Source organism: Ursus arctos, unplaced genomic scaffold (genome assembly GCF_023065955.2).
Source record: "Ursus arctos isolate Adak ecotype North America unplaced genomic scaffold, UrsArc2.0 scaffold_1, whole genome shotgun sequence".
In the NCBI taxonomy this organism is placed as follows: domain Eukaryota; kingdom Metazoa; phylum Chordata; class Mammalia; order Carnivora; family Ursidae; genus Ursus; species Ursus arctos.
In genome coordinates, this window is record NW_026622763.1 from 91,792,511 (window position 1) to 91,810,590 (window position 18,080).

The window sequence follows — 18,080 nt, forward strand, 5'->3', positions numbered from 1 at the left end:
TGACTGAAAGTTGGAGCACTTTCTGGTATTGACCGCACAACCACAGTGCGCATGTGTGCTACCAGTGACTCATCAAAGACTCCTACCTACGAACCCCGCTTCACTGGGTGGGTAAGTGCCTGCCCCAGGAAGGGGCTGTGGAGGGGAGAGACTCCCATCCCTTCGCCCCTAGGCTAACGTCTTCCCCCTCTCAGAGCTGAGCTGACAGAGCTACTCTTCCTCCAGGCACAGGAGAGCAGCCCAGCTCCACACTCAGGAGCTGGCCCCGGTGTCTGTTGATGCTGAGTTCCCAGCGAGGCAGCTGCTGCTCGGGAGGGGGGACCCTGCCTGTTCACAGTCTCCGGTCTCTCCCAGCACATTCCTCTAGACCCAGCCCTGCAACTAGCCTGGGCTCCTGGTCTCCCTACTCAGGCGGTGGACGGGCGAGAGGGCTGGTGGGGCTCGGGCAGTGGTGGGAAGGGGAGATTCTCCTCAAGTCTCTCTGAGCTTCGTGCTCTCGCTGCCTGGCTTCCCTTGGCCGATCCTCCCTGCCTTGAGTGAGACCTTTCCCTGGGATCTGCAACCCTCCTCCTAGGCCTGGGACCCTGTGTTGTTCAAACTTGCCCTGTCCCAGGGATGTGGATGACATCTGAGGGGTGGGGACTCTACCGAGGGGCACGGGATTCTCCACTAGGCATTGCTAGTAAAAAGTTTTCACGTATGTGAGACAGAGAGAGAGAGACAGGAGTACAATGTAGTCTTTCCCAAAGCCAGAGGTATTCATTTTAAAGGGATATCCTGTATTTGAAAGTTATCCTTTCTCTGTGTGTGTGTGTGTGTGTATACGTGTGTGTGAGAGAGAGAGCAAAAGCACTTCTTTTATGGTATTTTATGATATATTCTTTTATGATTACTTAACAAAATTAAAACTTGGCAATTTTAGGGGCAGCTGGGTGGCTTAGTCAGTTGGGCGTCTGACTCTTGGTTTTGGCTCAGGTCATGATCTCTGGGACAGGCTCCGTGTTCAGTGAGGAGTCTGCCTGAGATTCTCTTGTTTTCTGTCTCCCTCTGCCCCTCCCTCTGCGCACCCTCTCTCTTAAAAAAATCTAAAAAAAAAAAAAAAAAAAGCAAAAAACACTTGGCATTCTAATTTGAACCCTAAGATTTGTCTTTTTAATTTTGCTGCTGAATTCTGTGAAATCCCAAAGTCTGGGAGTCACACTGGTCTGGGCCACCCCTTCCAGCATCTTTAAAGCCTTATTAGATTCTGTTAACTTAGCAAATCAGAATGACACTTCCTCCCCTCCCTAAGAGGCACTGGCAGTGGCTAAGGACATCCTCATTTCTTACCAAGAGACTAATAGCAATAGATTTCAGAGATGCTCTTCGTTCCCAGGGCTAATCATTAGAAACGCTGAATACTCTTAATTCAGAGTCAGTTTGGACAGAAAACGCCACTCGAACTGAATTAAACCAAACTAAATTAATTTTTTAAAAAGATTTTGTTTATTTATTTGTCAGTGAGAGAGAGAGAGAGTGAGCACAAGCAGGGAGAGCAGGGCAGGCAGAGGGAGAGGGAGAAGCAGACTCTCCGCTGAGCAGAGAGCCTGCATGGGGCTTGATCCCAGGACCCCTGGGATCATGACCCAAGCTGAAGGCAGACGCTTAACTGACTGAGCCACCCAGGCATCCCCAAACTAAATTAAATTAAATTTAATTTAAAAATCACTGGCTTGTGAGAAGTCTGTGGCCACGGCTGGCTCAGGTTTGTCTTGATCTGGGTGGGGCTGCAAAGAGGCTGCCAAGACCCAGCTCTAGGCTCTCCTTCCCTGGGGCACATGGCAGCTTGAGCGGCTCCAGGTTCCCATCATGTCACACCTGGTCTCAGGAGGGGGTTGGCTTCCGGATGTCCCAGAATGGGTCTTGGTGGGCCTGATTGTCCTGCTTGGGATCATGTGCTCCTCCAGGAAAGGTGGCTGAGGGGACAGAATGAGATAATGACTTATATCCCGTGTCCTACCTCTGGAGCCCAGAGCCAAAAGCACAAAGGCTAAAGGTGAGAAAAGGTGATTACCCAAAGCAGGATACGGTTACCACAAAAACTCGGAGTCGATGCTGAGACTCAGGTACCATGGATACCTCTTCCTAATTCTCTTTAAAATCAAGACCACTGCTTTTGGCTCAGGGCGTGATCCCGGCGTTATGGGATCGAGCCCCACATCAGACTCCTCCGCTATGAGCCTGCTTCTTCCTCTCCCACTCCCCCTGCTTGTGTTCCCTCTCTCGCTGGCTGTCTCTATCTCTGTCGAATAAATAAATAAAATCTTTAAAAAAAAATAAAATAAAATCAAGACCAATTCTGACACTATTCTGTCACTTCTGGAGCAATTCCCGAGGGACAGTGAGGGCAGCAGCCTCCTTAACCAGTCCCCACGCATCCGTTCCCTACCTGTCCGGTCCACTTGCCACCTGGCTGCCAAAGGATACTTCTTTTGTGATCATATCCCTGACGCGGGTTAAAAAGTTGTCTCCACAAAGTTCAAGCCCCTCTGAGTGTACAGCAGCCCTTTATGACCGACCCTAAACCCATCTGCACAGCCCCATCTCAGACCTGACCCTCCCTTCCTCTCCTCGCCCAGCCACACATGCCAGAACTCTGTTCGAGTTCCGATCCTGCCTCAAATACATCCTTTTCTTCTCCAGCTGCGCCGCCTTCAGCAATCTCTTTTCTTCAGGCGACGCCTCCTTGAAGATCCAATTCTGATGTCATCTCTTCTGTGACTTCCCTTCACTCCCAGAAGGCAGAGCTCTACCCACTCATCCTCATTGCTTCCTCAGAGCTTTGTTTTTTAACGTTGATTTTCAAAAAAAAAAAAAACAAAGCAAAACAAAGTTTCACAAAGAACACACAGATATGTTCTCATGGTAACGGTTCAAATGTGCAAAATAAGGCTGAGGTTCTCCTTGGCTGTCCCCTCCAGAGAGCTAAGTATCCTGCCAGAGGCATTTCTATGAGTTTACATACAGACACATACCTTGTAGAAATAGCTTTTTCCCCCACAAATGGTATCATGCCTTATGCATTGCACTGAAACTCTTTTCCCTTATGTTCTGAGGGCTTTTTTTGATTTTATTTCCAGTCCTACCATTACCTTTTTTTTCCTCTTAGAAATCACACTCCCCGCACCAAATGATCTTCTGTTGTTAATTTAATTATTTATATAACAAACACGTATACAGAACTTACTACGTGCCAGGCATGTTATAAGTAAAAGCTCATGCAATCCTCATAACCATCCTGTGAGGCAGGCACTGAAATCATACCCATTGCACAGATGAGAAAACTGAGGTACAGAGAGATTAAACAATTTCCCCAGAGTCACATCCCTAATAAGTGGTGAAGCCAGGACTGGGACTCCAGAAGTCTGGTTCGAGAGTCTACTGTTCTTCAAATATGCCCTTTCGAAGAGATAAACTGTGTCCATTGATAAGGAAGACATTCTAGCCCCAGGACATTTGTGAAGATAGCAATTTCTTTCTGTCATTTTTTTTTTTTAAGATTTTATTTTTTTATTTGAGAGACAGAGAGTGAGCATGCTCGAACACAGGAGCAGGGGGGAGGGGCACAGGGAGAGGGAGAAGCAGACTCGCTGCTGAGCAGGGAGGTTGATGCAGGGCCTGATCCCACGACCCTGCGATCATGATCCGAGCCCAAGGCAGATGTTTAACTGACTGAGCCACCCAGGCACCCCGTCATTTTTAAAAAATTTATTATTTATTTATTTTAATTAAAAAAAAAATAAGGCCCTTCATGGTTCTTTTTTTTTTTTTTTAAGATTTTATTTATTTCTTTGACAGAGAGAGAGAGCACGAGTAGGGGGAACGGCAGGCAGAGGGAGACGGAGACCAGGCTCCCTGCGGGCAGGGAGCCTGATGCGGGGCTCGATTCCAGGACCCTGGGATCATGACCTGAGCCGAAGGCAAACCATCAACTGACTGAGCCACCCAGGTGCACCCCTCATTTTTTTTTAGTCAATCACTTTCAATCTCTGAAATGCCGTGTCCTTTTTTTTTTCCCCCAATGAAAACATTCTTTATCGGTAAGCCAGACACGTCACACATTTTGGTCACATACATCATGCAAAACGACTGATCTCACCCATGGTTGTCTTACTCATCATTGTGACATCTTTCTTGAGAGGATTATACATTTTTAAATGTTACAACGATTGCAGGAATTTAATGAACAGAACTCAGGAAAATGACTAAACGGAGCAAACACTCCGCAGCCTGTGTGAAAGTATTGCTGACCTCCAGGCAGGAAACAAGCTGATAAAACTCGTCAGCTACAAACACGTGCCACCACCGCTCATGGAAAAGGGAAGAGCTCTGAGGAGGAGTCACAGGCCCACAGCACGGACCTAGGGGTCACAGTTTATTCCCAGGCCTTAAAACCTAATGAATGCTGGCTGCCTGGCTGGATTTCTACATTGTTTGGGACGTTGGTGGCTCCTTCCTTCATTCCATTTTCTGCTTTTTGCATGGGAATGTCTGGAACCATTATTCTAGGACTGTCCTACCATTATATCTGGGAGCCAAGACCGTGTTCTCTCGGTGCACGGGGGCATAGATGGAGAGCCATTGTGCCCCAGGAATCATACCCAAGTCCTCACCCAAACGTCAGATAATTGAAATAATGAGATTGGGGACTTTCAAGATGGTGAGATTCGGATAAAATTTTGGACTCTGAGTTGATGCTGTAATGGGTGGAGGCTTTTGAGCACCTTTGGATGGGGTGCGTTTATTTGGGATGGATGCAAACTTCGGGGGCAAAGGTAGACCATGGCAGGCAGGATAATGGCCCTCCAAAAATGTTCATGTCCTGACCCCCAAATCTGTGTATAGGTTACCTTATATGATAAAGGGAACTTTACAGATATGATTAAGTCGAGCATTTTGAGATGAAGAGATTATTCTGGATCATCTAGGTAAGCTAAATGTAATCACAAGGGGGGTGCCTGGGGGGCTCAGTCGGTTGAGCGTTGGACTCTTGATTTCCGCTCAGGTTATGATCTCAGGATCCTGAGATCAAGCTCCACATCGGGCTCCTCGCTCAGCGGGGAATCTGCTGGGGATTCTCTCTCTCCCTCTGCCCCTCTCCCCCTCTCCCCCTCTCTAAAATCAATAAATAAATCTTTAAAAATGTGATCACACGGATCGGTGTAAGAGGGAGGCAGGAGAATCAAAAGTGTAAAAGATGGAAGGCCAGAAGCAGAGATTGCCGAGATATGGCCTTGAGCCAAGGGATGCCAGCAGCCTTTGCAAATTGGAAGAGGCAAGGACAGGTTTTCCCCCGGAGCTACCAGAAGGAAGCCGTGATGTGTTAATTAACATGGCAAAGGCCACTGACTTTGCAGGTGTGATTGAGGTTCCTACAGACTTTAAGATGGGGAGATAATAATGCATTATCCAGTGGACCAATGTAATCACGAGTCCATAAGCACAGAGAACCTTCTCTGGCTGTTGCAGAGAAGGGGCGGAAAGGTGCGCAAAGGGGGCTACGAGCCAAGAAATGCAGGCAGGCTCTAGAGGCTGGAAAGGTAAGGAAGTGATTCTCCCCTAGAGCCTCCTGAAAAAAATGCAGCCCTGCTGTCACTTATTTTATTTTATTTTATTTTATTTTTTAAGAGCTTATTTATTTATTTGTCAGACAGAGAGGGAGAGAGAGAGCGTGCACAAGCAGGGGGAGCAGCAGGCAGAGGGAGAAGCAGGCTCCCTGCTGAGCAATGAGCTCCATGCAGGACTCGATCCCATCCGAGAACTCTGGGATCATGACCTGAGCTGAAGGCAGACACCTAACTGACCGAGCCACCCAGGCATCCTTGTCACCTTCATTTTAGCCCAGCAACCCCCATGGTGGGCTTCTAATGTATAGAATCGTAAGATTGAAAATCTGTGCTCTTTTAAGGCACTAAATTTGTAGTAATCTGTTATGGCAGTAATAGGAAAGTAATCAGGAGTAGTGACCAAAGATGAAGTGATATCTGGGAAGACGAAAAAAGCTTTTCTATCATTCCTGATTTCTCTGACCTCATCACAAAATGCTTGGCTTCAGCAGAAATGCAAACACTTAATGCTGGTCATTCCTTAGACCCAGTGTGTCTGACAGAAAATACACTCCTGAGTTTCTACACTAGTTTGTCCTGGAGTAAAATATACTCTGAGTTGAGCAATTAGAACAGTTTTCAGTGTATATAGTGGGTTCCCTAGAAGACTGTGTTGAATGAATAAATGAATGTGATCAGAACAGGCTCTGAGAGAGACTGTAATGACTCCATTGTAAAGTATTCTTGGGGCGCCTGGCTGGCTCCAGTATGTGGAGGGCAAGACTCGTGATTTTAGGTTGTGAGTTCAAGCCCCTGTTGGGTGTAAGGATTATTAAAAACAACAACAACGACAACAACAAACCTTGGGGGTGCCTGGGTGGCTCTGTCGGTTAAGAATCTGACTCTTGATTTCAGCTCAGGTCGTGATCCCAGGGTCCTGGGATGGAGTCCCACCTGGGGCTTCTTCCTCAGCAGGGAGCCTGCTTCTCCTTCTGCCTGCTGCTCCTCCTGCTTGTGCTCTCTCTCTGACAAATAAATACATAAAATCTTTAATAAATAAGTAAAAATAAATAAATAAAAATTTTAAAGAAAGATATTAATTAATATGGCACATCATCTTTCCTACCCACTACTTCATGGATAGGAGCTATTTTATTTTATTTTATTTTATTTTATTTTATTTATAAAAAGATTTTATTTATTTGAGAGACTGAGAGTGAGAGAGATCACAGAGGGAGAGGGAGAGGGAGAAGCAGACTCGGTGCTGAGCAGAGAGCCCGATGCAGGGCTCGATCCCAGGACCCTGAGATCATGACCTGAGCTGAAGGCATATGCTTAACCCACTGAGCCACCCAGGCGCCCCAGGAGCAATATTATTTTAGTTGCTCAAGCATCATAGTACAGTTGATCCTTGAACAACATGGGTTTGAACTGTGAGTCCATTCATACGTAGAGTTTTCCTGATAAACACAGTACAGTCCTGTAAATGTGTTTTCCTTTCCTTATGATTTTCTTAATACCATTTCCTTTCCTTTCGATTTATTAAAAGAATACAGTATATAATAATATAGCATACAAAATACATGTTCATCAACTTCATGTTATCCTCAAGGCTCTGGTCAACAGTAGGTTATTAGTAGTTAAGGTTTGGGAAAGTCGAAGTGATACATGGATTTTCAACTGTGGGGGGAGGGGTCAGCACCCCTAGTCCCTGCAGTGTTCAGGGGTCAACTCTATTAAGAATATTTGCTCTGGGGCACCTGGATGGCTCAGTCGTTAAGTGTCTGCCTTCGGCTCAGGTCACGATCCCAGCACCCTGGGATCGAGCCCCGCGTCGGGCTCCGTGCTCAGCGGGAAGCCTGCTTCTCCCTCTCCCTCTGCTTGTGTTCCCTCTCTCGCTGTGTCTCTCTCTGTCAAATAAATAAAAATCTTAAAAAAAAAAAAACAATATCTGCTTCTTGTGGTAGGCTTTCCATCAGCTCCCTGGAAATGAAGTCACAAGAATAAAGTCTTCTTTAAGTTGCAAATTCAGGGGCGCCTGGGTGTTGCAGTCATTAAGCATCTGCCTTCGGCTCAGGGCATGATCCCAGAGTCCTGGGATTGAGCCCCGCATCAGGCTTCTCTGCTGGGAACCTGCTTCTTCCTCTCCCACTCCCTCTGCTTGTGTTCTCTCTCTCATTGGCTGTCTCTCTCTCTGTCGAATAAATAAATAAAATCTTAAAAAAAAAAGTTGCAAATTCAGGACAAGACTGTCCAAAAAAGTCCCCAACATCCAGGGACCTGTGTGCACTATCGAATCTTTGTATCAGATGACTGTCATCATTTTAACTGGATTTGAGAATTTTTTTTAAGCAACCTCTATGCCCAGTGTGGGGCTCACACTCATGATCCTGAGATGAAGAGTCACATTGTCTCCTGAGGGAGCCAGCCAGGTACCCCCGGTTTACATTTTTGTGGTTGGCCCTGAATCATCGATAAGCACAACTGCATTAAGTATTGACTTCTCTTCCTCTTCTGGAGAGGAAGGTGTGCTGACTCTTTCAGGTGTAAGGCCTGCTTTTCTCCACTAAAAGCCCTGAACCTTATTCTAGGTTTTAGGTGTGCTTCATCATGAGGATTCTCCATGTCCAAATTCACTTGGCCACCATGAACCGGGCACTGAAGTTCAAGGGGAGTCTGTTTTGAAGTCTTCTGCCAGCAGTAATGTCCCTTTAAAGAATTTCTCATGTAAGTTGCTGGATTTCAGGCATACGCGCAGAATCACCCTTCTCTAAACAGACTCCAGAATTGGAGCATTTGTTGGGTCACTGTATGGTTTCAACTCCCCATCATCTAAACTGAAGCTGTTGCTGAAACTGTTATAAGCAAAATTTGAACGACTTGTAGCTGATTTTCTCCATAGATGTATTCAGACAGCTTATGAAAGGAATGCCCCACTCTGTACCCACTACATGCAAATGACTTTGATTTGTCATCGCTCAAAGCTCTTGTGGCTTCATTCAGAGGGACAGTCCCACGTTCCCTTGCCTCTTTGAAAAGTTCATTCACAACTTTTCCAGTTGAAGGTTGAATTACATGGGATCCTTTGTACTCACGTTTGCTGGCATAGAACCTTACAGGGGAGTGATGTGGTCAGCACCTTATCCAAGGGAACGTATCTCCAATAGAAGGAAAGCCTTTGAGGGGGTGTGCGTGTGCTTTTAAAAACTGTAACTGTAGGCCTGTCACATTTGGAAGATTTGCATTTCATTTCATTTTTAACTAATTCTGCCAAGGCCAAGTTCTTTCTTTCTTTCTTTCTTTTTTTTTTAAAGATTTATTTATTTATTTATTAGACAGAGACAGCCAGCGAGAGAGGGAACACAAGCAGGGGGAGTGGGAGAGGAAGAAGCAGGCTCCTAGTGGAAGAGCCTGATGTGGGGCTCGATCCCGGAACGCCAGGATCACGATCACGCCCTGAGCCGAAGGCAGACGCTTAACAACTGTGCCACCCAGGCGCCCCCAAGGCCAAGTTATTTCTTGATACATCATCACTTTGGTTGTTTTGGGGTTTCTTTGCAAAGTCTTCACATTTTTTTTTTTTAAGTAGACTCCACGCCCAGCGTGGGTCTTGAACTCACAACACTGAGATCAAGACCTGAGCTGAGATCAAGAGTTGGATGCTTCACCAACTGAGCCACCCAGGTGCCCCAGGTCTTCACATTCTTATTACATTCTGTAAATTCTGGGGCCCGCGGCTGGCTCAGTTGATAGAACATGTGACTCTTGATCTCAGGGTCTTGAGTTCAAGCCCTATTTAGGTGTGGAGCCTACTTAAAAAGGAAAGTTCTGCAAATCCTGTGTGCTTGGGGCCCTCGGCCCTGTAGACCTCCTCTCCTACCCTCCAGGCCTCTCCAGCCATCTCCTCCACTCTTATCCTTTGATTGTTTCTTTTTTTCCTCCTTCCCTATCTCCTGTGTGTGCCTGCATGCCTCTTTTTTCCTACTTTTTAGTTTGAATGAGTTTACTAAAGTCTTTGCTTACCCCTGCAGTTTGCCTCCTCACTTCTTCCTCTCTGATTCATTTTTTTTAATTTTAATTTTTTTTATTATATTATGTTAGTCACCGTACAGTACATCCCTGGTTTCTGATGTAAAGTTTGATGATTCATTATTTGCGTATAACACCCAGTGCACCATGCAATACATGCCCTCCTTACTACCCATTGGATTCATTTTTTCTTAGTGCTGATCTATCCTCCTTTATATTTACTTCAGAGTAAGTCTATAAGTGTTAAACTTCTGGAGTCCCCTCCCAGCTGAAAAAGTCCTTTTATTTTCACTTGAACGATGTTTGGGCTGTGTATGTGATTCTAGATTCAAAGAGATTTTTCCTCTTGGGGTACCTGGTGGCCTCAGTCAGTAGAGCATGGAACTCTTTTGTTTTTTTAAAAATTTATTTATTTATTTTTTAAAATTATGATATGTTAGTGACCATACAGTACATCATTAGATTTTGATGTAGTGTCCATGATTCATTGTTTAGCATGTGACTCTTGATCTTGGGGTCATGAGTTCGAGCCCCACATTGGGCATAGCGCTTCCTTAAAAAAATAAAAAAATAAAGGACTCTTTCCACTAAAAAAAAAGATGTTTTTCTTCTGAACTTTAAACATTCTTTCCTTTTTTTTTTCTTGCTCCTGCATTTCAATGAGAGACTTCCTGTCAATACAGTGGTTATAACTTTGTAGTTCACCTTTTTTTCCCCCTTGTAGGAAGTTGTCAGGATTTCCTCCATGCCTGGCATCTGCAACTGCATCACAATAGAACTGCATGTTGGTTCTATAAAAGGATCCTAACTGGCATTTGGCGGGCCCTTTCCAACTGAAGGTTCATGGTTTTCTTCAACCCTGGGACGTTTTCCTCTCTTATTTATTTGAATTAAACTTCCTCTCACAATTACAGACCAATATCTCTGATGAATACGGATGCAAAAATTCCAGCAAGGTACTAGCCAATAGGATCCAACAGTACACCAAAAGGATTATTCACCACGACCAAGTGGGATTTATTCCTGGGCTGCAAAAGTGGTTCAACATCCATAAATCAATGTGTTACACTACATTAATAAAAGAAAGGACAAGAGGGGCACCTGGGTGGCACAGTGGTTAAGCGTCTGCCTTTGGCTCAGGGCGTGATCCCGGCGTTGTGGGATCGAGCCCCACATCAGGCTCCTCCACTATGAGCCTGCTTCTTCCTCTCCCACTCCCCCTGCTTGTGTTCCCTCTCTCGCTGGCTGTCTCTATCTCTGTCAAATAAATAAAATCTTTAAAAAAAAAAAAAGGACAAGAACCATATGATCCTTTCAATAGATGCAGAAAAAGCATTTGACAAAATACAGCATCCTTTCTTGATTAAAACTCTTCATGGTGTAGGGATAGAAGAAACATAACTCAATATCATAAAAGCCATATACGAAAAGTCCACAGCGAATATCATTCTCAATGGGGAGAAACTGAGAGCTTTTCTCCTAAGGTCAGGAACATGGCAGGCATGTCCACTCTCACCACTGTTGTTCAGCATAGTACTAGAAGTCTTAGCTTCAGCAACCAGACAACAAAAAGAAATAAAAGACATCCAAATCAGCAGAGAAGTCAAACTCTCACTCTTTGCAGACGACATGATACTCTATGTGGAAAACCCAAAAGACTCCACTCCAAAATTGCTAGAACTCATATGGGAATTCAGCAAAGGGGCAGGATATAGAATCAATGCACAGGGGGCTCCTGGGTGGCTCAGTCGTTGGGCATCTGCCTTTGGCTCAGGGCGTGATCCCAGAGTCCTGGGATCGAGCCCCGCATCGGGCTCCCTGCTCCGCTGGGAAGCCTGCTTCTTCCTCTCCCACTCTCCCTGCTTGTGTTCCCTCTCTCACTAGCTGTCTCTCCTCTGTCAAATAAATAAATAAAATCTTAAAAAAAAATCAATGCACAGAAATCAGTTGCATTTCTCTACGCTAATGATGAGATGGAAGAAAGAGCAATTAAGGAATTGATTCTATTTACAATTGCACCAAAAACCATGAGATACTTAGGAATAAACCTAACCAAAGAGGTAAAGGATTTGTGCCCTGAAAACTATAGAACACTTATGAAAGAAATTGAAGACACAAAGAAATGGAAAAACATTCCACGCTCATGGATTGGAAGAACAAATGTTAAAATGTCTATGCTACCCAGAGCAATCTATACATTCAATGCAATCCCAATCAAAATACCTTCAACATTTGTCACAGAGCTGGAACAAATAATCCTAAAATTTGTATGGAACCAGAAAAGACCCCAAATAGCCAAAGGAAGGTTGAAAAAGAAAATCAAAGTTAGTGGCATCACAATTCTGGACTTCAGGCTATGTTACAAAGCTGTAATCATCAAGGTACTGGTACAAAAACAGACACATAAATCAATGGAACATAATAGAGAGCCCAGAAATGGACCCTCAATTCTATGGTCAACTAGTCTTTGACAAAGCAGGAAAGAATAACCAATGGAAAAAAGACAGTCTCTTCGACAAATGGTGCTGGGAAAATTGGACAGTCACATGCACAAGAATGAAACTGGACCATTTTCTTAAACCACATACAAAAATAAACTCAAAATGGCTGAAAGACCTAAATGTGAGACAGGAATCCATCAAAATCCTAGAGAAGAACACAGGCAGCAACCTCTTTGACGTGGGCCATGGCAACTTCTTGCTAGACACGTCTCCAAAGGCAAGGGAAACAAAGGCAAAAACAAACTATTGGGACTTCATCAAGATAAAAAGTTTTTGCCTGGCAAAGGAAACTGTCGACAAAACCAAAAAACAACCTACAGAATGGGAGAAGGTATTTGCAAATATCTTGTCAGATAAAAGGCTAATATCCAAAATCTATAAAGAACTTGTCAAATTCAACACCCAAAGAACAAATAATCCAGTCAAGAAATGGGCAGAGACAAGAACAGACATTTCTGCAAAGAAGACATCCAAATGGCCAACAGACATATGAAAAAGTGCTCGACATCACTCGGCATCAGGGAAATACAGATCAAAACCACAATGAGATACCACCTCACACCAGTCCGAATGGCTAAAATTAACAAGTCAGGAAACAACAAATGTTGGCGAGGATGTGGAGAACGGGGAATCCTCTTACTCTGCTGGTGGGAATGCAAGTTGGTACAGCCATTCTGGAAAACAGCATGGAGGGTCCTCAAAAAGTTAAAAGTAGAGCTACCCTAAGATCCAGCAATTGCTCTACTAGGTATTTACCCCAAAGATACAAATGTAGTGATCTGAAGGGGCACCTGCACCCCAATGCTTATAGCAGCAATGTCCACAATAACCAAACTATGGAAAGAGCCCAGATGTCCATTGACAGATGAATGGATAAAGGAGATGTGGTCTATATATAATGGAATAGTACTCAGCCATCAAGAAGAATGAAATCTTGGCATTTGCAACGACGTGGATGTAACTAGAGGGTATTATGCTAAACGAAATAAGTCAGTCATAGGAAGACAATTATTATATGATTTCACTCATATGTGGAATTTAAGAAACAGGATCATAGGGGAAGGGAGGGAAAAATAAAACAAGCCAAAATCAGAGGGCAAGAGATACCATAAGAGACTCTTAACTATAGGCAACAAACTGAGAGGGGCTCCTGGGTGGTGCATTCGGTTAAGCATCTGCCTTCAGCTCAGGTCATGATCCCAGGGTTCTGCGATTGAGCCCCAAGTTGGGCTCTCTGCTCAGCGGGGAGCCTGCTTCTCCCTCTTCCTCTGCCTGCCACTCCCCTGCTTGTGTTCTCTCTCTCACTGTCAAATAAATAAATAAAATCTTAAAAAAAAAAAAAGAACCAAACTGAGGGTTGCTGGGGGTGGTGGTAACCATGTCATGGGCATTAAGGAGGGCATGTGATGTAAAGAGCACTGGATGTTATATAAAACTGATGAATCACTGAAATCTACCTCTGAAATTAATAATACACTATGCTTTAATTAATTGAATCTAAATAAAATAAATTTAAAAAGTAATAAATAAAACTTCCTCTCCCATTGTATTTTCTACTTCAGAACTCTTCTTTTTTAAAAAAGATTTTATTTATTTATTTGAGAGGGAGAGAGAGTGGGGGGGAGGGACAGAGGAAGAGGGAGAAGCAGAGTCCCCACTGAGCATAGAGCCTAACACGGGGCTCACAGAGCGGGGCTCACAGCGTGGGGCTTGATCCCAGGACGCTGGGATCATGACTTGAGCTGAAGGCAGATGTTTAACCGACTGAGCCACCCAGGCACCCCTCTACTTCAGAACTCTTATTAACTGATATTGAAAGTTTTACATCGATCCTCTGTACATCTTAGATTTTCCTTTCAATAAACACTTTCTGTATTTTTCATATGTTTGGTAATTGCTCATTAGAAGCTTTTTTTTTTAAGATTTTATTTATTTGTTTGACAGAGAGAGAGACAACACAAGCAGGGGGAGTGGCAGGCAGAGGGAGAGGAAGAAGCAGGCTCCCTGCTGAGCAATGTGGGACCCCATGTGGGACTCAATCCCAGGACCCAGGGATCATGACCTAAGCCGAAGGCCGACTTAACCATCTGATCCACCCAGGCGTCCCAGAGGCTCATCTTTTATCAGCGATTTCCTGTTAGACCATTTGTGCTCTCCATTTCTAGGCTCTTTAGCAAAAGGGGGATGAGACAATGTCATGGTGCACATTGTGATATATTGTCAATAAATGGCAGTGGGCGTATACTGATGGGGGGTATTTTGACCCCTCATCTTCTGCAAATGGTGCTTCCCTTTCCTCCTAGGTGTCACCAGCCATGAGGAACCATGTCCTTCCTTTCACCTAATGATCTCATATTCACTGCTCTCACGGGAGGCAGGTAATCCTGCTGGAGTTTCTTGGCCCCAGAAGACAAGAAGGGGGAGGGGGTGGGGGGTGGTTAACATGCTTGGTTGCACCTGTTGTGGCACCCTGAGTCATCAGTGCCTTGTTGGTGACTTCTGAGCCCCAAAGCCCCCAGGACCCACCCTCTCTGAGCCTGGAGTGATTTTGTTGTCAACTGCTGCAGCAGTCAGTCGGTCGCTCTGCACATTTGGGGCTGTGGTTTTCTTTTCCGACCGGTTGCTACCTGCCAGCCAGCTTTCAGGGAATTCTCATGGTTTCTGATCCACCAAGGGCTCTCCTTGTTGCCCAGGGTGATTATGCATTTATATTACTTATTTTTAAAGATTTTATTTTTATTTTTTAATTTTTTCCCATTCATGAGATATTTATTAAAATAACACATTTAGGGGAAAAAATCAATACAATGTATACATCATTACTGAAAACTGTATACCATCATACAAAAAAGGATTTTATTTTGGGAAGTCGATTCCTAACTTGTGGCAAGTTTTACTTTCAGAAATAAAACCACAAAACAACACAATCTAATTCAATCTTAGAGACTGGCATGCTGAGCAAGGAATGTTCTTATTCTTTGTAGGAGCTCCTTCTTTATACTGTCAGGTACCAGGGCTCTGCCTTTTGGCGTGATTTCAGCCACCAAGTCATCAACAGTAACGTGTTCTAGTCCTTTTTCTTAAATTACCTCTTTATAGCGCGTCTTCAACTCGTCCTTCCAGCCACATTCAATTAATTTAGCTCTCAGCCACTCTTTGAGGCTTTCTTTTTCTCCAGTTTCTATCAACTTTTGGTTAATCGCTGCTCCCATCTGCACGTCTTTGTTCGTCTTGCTAACCACCATCACCACGGGCGAGGGCAGTCCCTTCCCAGCTACGAAATGACCCTTGCGCTGACGACCGTTACCTACCACACTCTTTGGCTGCCTGGACCTAGACCCTCGGTAGCTCCTTAAAGATTTTATTTTTAAGTAATCTCTACACCCAACGTGGGGCTCGAATCTACAACCTCAGAGATCAAGAGTCATATGCTCTACCGATTGAGCCAGCCAGGCAACCCTATGTTACTTAATTTTATATCTTTTGTGTTTTCATTTCCAACCACTTGGGAAGGGAGGGAAAAGCTACAGCTTGTATTCCGTTTGCAATCTGGGACTGGAACCATCTCCCATAGCACTATCTCTACCATAACACGCATCCATGTTGACAGTAGGCAGAATAATGGCCTCCTCCCTTCCCCCAAGATGTCTGTGTCCTAATCCCTGGAACCTGTTATGCTAGATACCAAGGGAGAATTCAGATGGCAGATGGAATTAAAGTTGCCAGTCAGCTGGCCTTACAATATGGAGATTAGCCTGGATTATCTGGGTGGGCTCAATGTAATCACAAGGGTCCTTAAATGTGGAACAGGGAGGAAGAAGAGTTAGTGTCAGGGGGATTGATGTGATGAAAAACCCAATTGGCCATTGCTGGCGGTGAAGATAGAAGGGGCCAGGAAAGTGGGCAGCCTCTTTAAGCTGGAAAAGACAAGAAATAGATTCTCCTCTGGATCCTCCAGAAGGGAGCACAGCCCCGCCCACACCTTTCCTTTAGCCCACTGAGATCCCTTTTGGACTGCTGACCTTCACAACTGCAAGGTTACATATGCCGGCTGTCTTAAGCAGCTGAACTGGCTGTGATTTGTTACAACAGCCATAGGAAGTGAACGCAATGTTGAAACGTAATTGTTGATGTCTGTCCTTCCCTCTCACTGCCAGCTTCTTGAGAACAAGAGCCACACTGTTGTGTCCTTTATTTACCAGGAATCCAGCAAAGGCTCTGGCACACGGTCAGGGCTCCGTCAATATTTGTGGAACGAATGAGAGAGTGAAAGGCTGCTCTCCCTTTTTGAAGTTCGACACAGGCTCTGAGATTGCAAAGTAGCTGGTGCCTTCCCCTTTCCCAGGCCCTGGAGACCCGAAGCCCTTTGATTTCACTTTTCTTGGCTTTCCTTGTCCCCCACTGCAGGTCTTACGCCCTTGCACTTGCAGCCCCCTCCCCTGCTGTGGACCAGGGCCCTCCCTTCTCCAGCCCTGTGTGCAGGAAGAATTGCGATGGAGGACACACGTGTCACATATGTAGCCGACTTGGCCCACGGGCCTTCTGGGGGTTTATGCCTGAGACGAACGTTTTCTTCCTCTCCAGGATCCTGCCTGCTTTCCTCTCTTCTCCCAGCTGCCTCCATTCCCCATTCCCTAGCTGGCTTCTGTGCTTTCCCAAGCAGTTTGAATGAGGGATGTAGCTTTTTGGTTCTTTTAACCACAAGGTTCCCATTTTTCTTACAGCTCTTCTGAAACCGCTTCCCATGGGATCCCAGCGGTTTCCAGGAGAGACAATGAAAAGAATTAAAGGCACTCTCAAGCGACCTTGGGTTTACTATAAAGCCACTCAGGGACTCCCTCCGTTCATTTTCTGCAGAACTGTGAAATCCCCCAGGCTGGGCTTTCCGAGCTATTGCTGGGTCACTGCGATATTGTCATTTTGTTGCTCCCTTTTCAGGCAGCCATTTTCAGGCCCTGGCTTCTTTAATCCCGAGCTTCGCTTTGCTTCTGCTTCTCTGGCTTTCCCTTCATGGGCCTTGTGTTCAGTCTTGCCTGGAACCAGGCTCTGATGGGCTCGCTTGGTCACGGTCTAACGCGGCGTTCTCATGCCAGACCTCCTGTAATGCTGCTGATTTGTTCCATATGTTTGACTCTGGTAACCGGGCCAATTCCTGGGCAGTCTTTTGTGGCTAGGTCTGGTAGCAGTGCCAAGAGAATCAATGTGTGGTAACTTATGTAGCAAGAACTGCCTCTGACCACTGGGTCCTGGGGCTGTCTGTGCCAGGCACATGGACACCCCTTGAGCGAAAACTCCTTTACCACAACTCTGTTTTTGCAGGTGATATTCACACCTCTTCATTCTCTTCCATTTGCCCCCCTTTCCCACTCCATGAAGATACCTAGTTAATGAAACAAGTAGATCATCCGATTTCACCCTCCTTACCCACAACTCAATCTCAAGTGTGAACTTTTCGTTCTGGAGAAATCCTTAGGTCTCCATCATCTGATTTGCTGCAGGAGGCTGGAGCACCACAACAGTGAGGTCCAGATCTAGGACAATGGCTCATGTCCTAACAATGAACTGTTACTTCTGTTCCCCTGTGGGCAACAGTCTTGGGGCCTGCCTGCTCCAAAGGTATCAGAAACAAGAGGGACCAGGACTCTGAGGTCTGTATTCTCTGGTAGCTGACTTTGTCAATTTTTTTTTTTAAGATTTTATTCATTTATTTTAGAGAGAGAGGGAGAGGGAGGGAAAGAGTGCCAATGTGGGGGGGGACGGGGGGGGCAGGGAGAAGAGGGAGAGAGAATCTCAAGCAGACTGTGTGCCAAGCTTGGAGCCCAAGGAGGGGCTGGATCGCACAACCCCCGAGATCATGACCTGAGCCCAAATCAAGAGTCGGACACTCAACTGAGCCACCCAGGCGCCTCTGACTTTGTCATTCTTGTATGAAGACTCTTTCCTCCCTTCTAGAACTCCACCCCGG

The 18,080-nt window shown here is 45.2% G+C and overlaps 1 protein-coding gene and 2 pseudogenes across 2 annotated transcripts in view; 1 reads left to right on the forward strand and 2 right to left on the reverse strand.

Annotated features, from left to right (window-relative positions):
- The window catches only part of STK11IP (serine/threonine kinase 11 interacting protein), a 36,493-nt gene continuing 18,413 nt past the window's right edge, over nt 1-18,080 (forward strand). For both annotated transcript variants that reach the window (XM_057305088.1, XM_026491846.4), the window contains exon 1: nt 1-111. The gene's annotated coding sequence lies outside the window, so the exon portion shown is untranslated. The remainder of the gene's footprint in view (nt 112-18,080) is intronic.
- Nucleotides 7,561-10,398, reverse strand: LOC123000668 (UBX domain-containing protein 2B-like; annotated as a pseudogene).
- LOC113250417 (transcription and mRNA export factor ENY2-like) lies at nt 14,964-15,442 on the reverse strand (annotated as a pseudogene).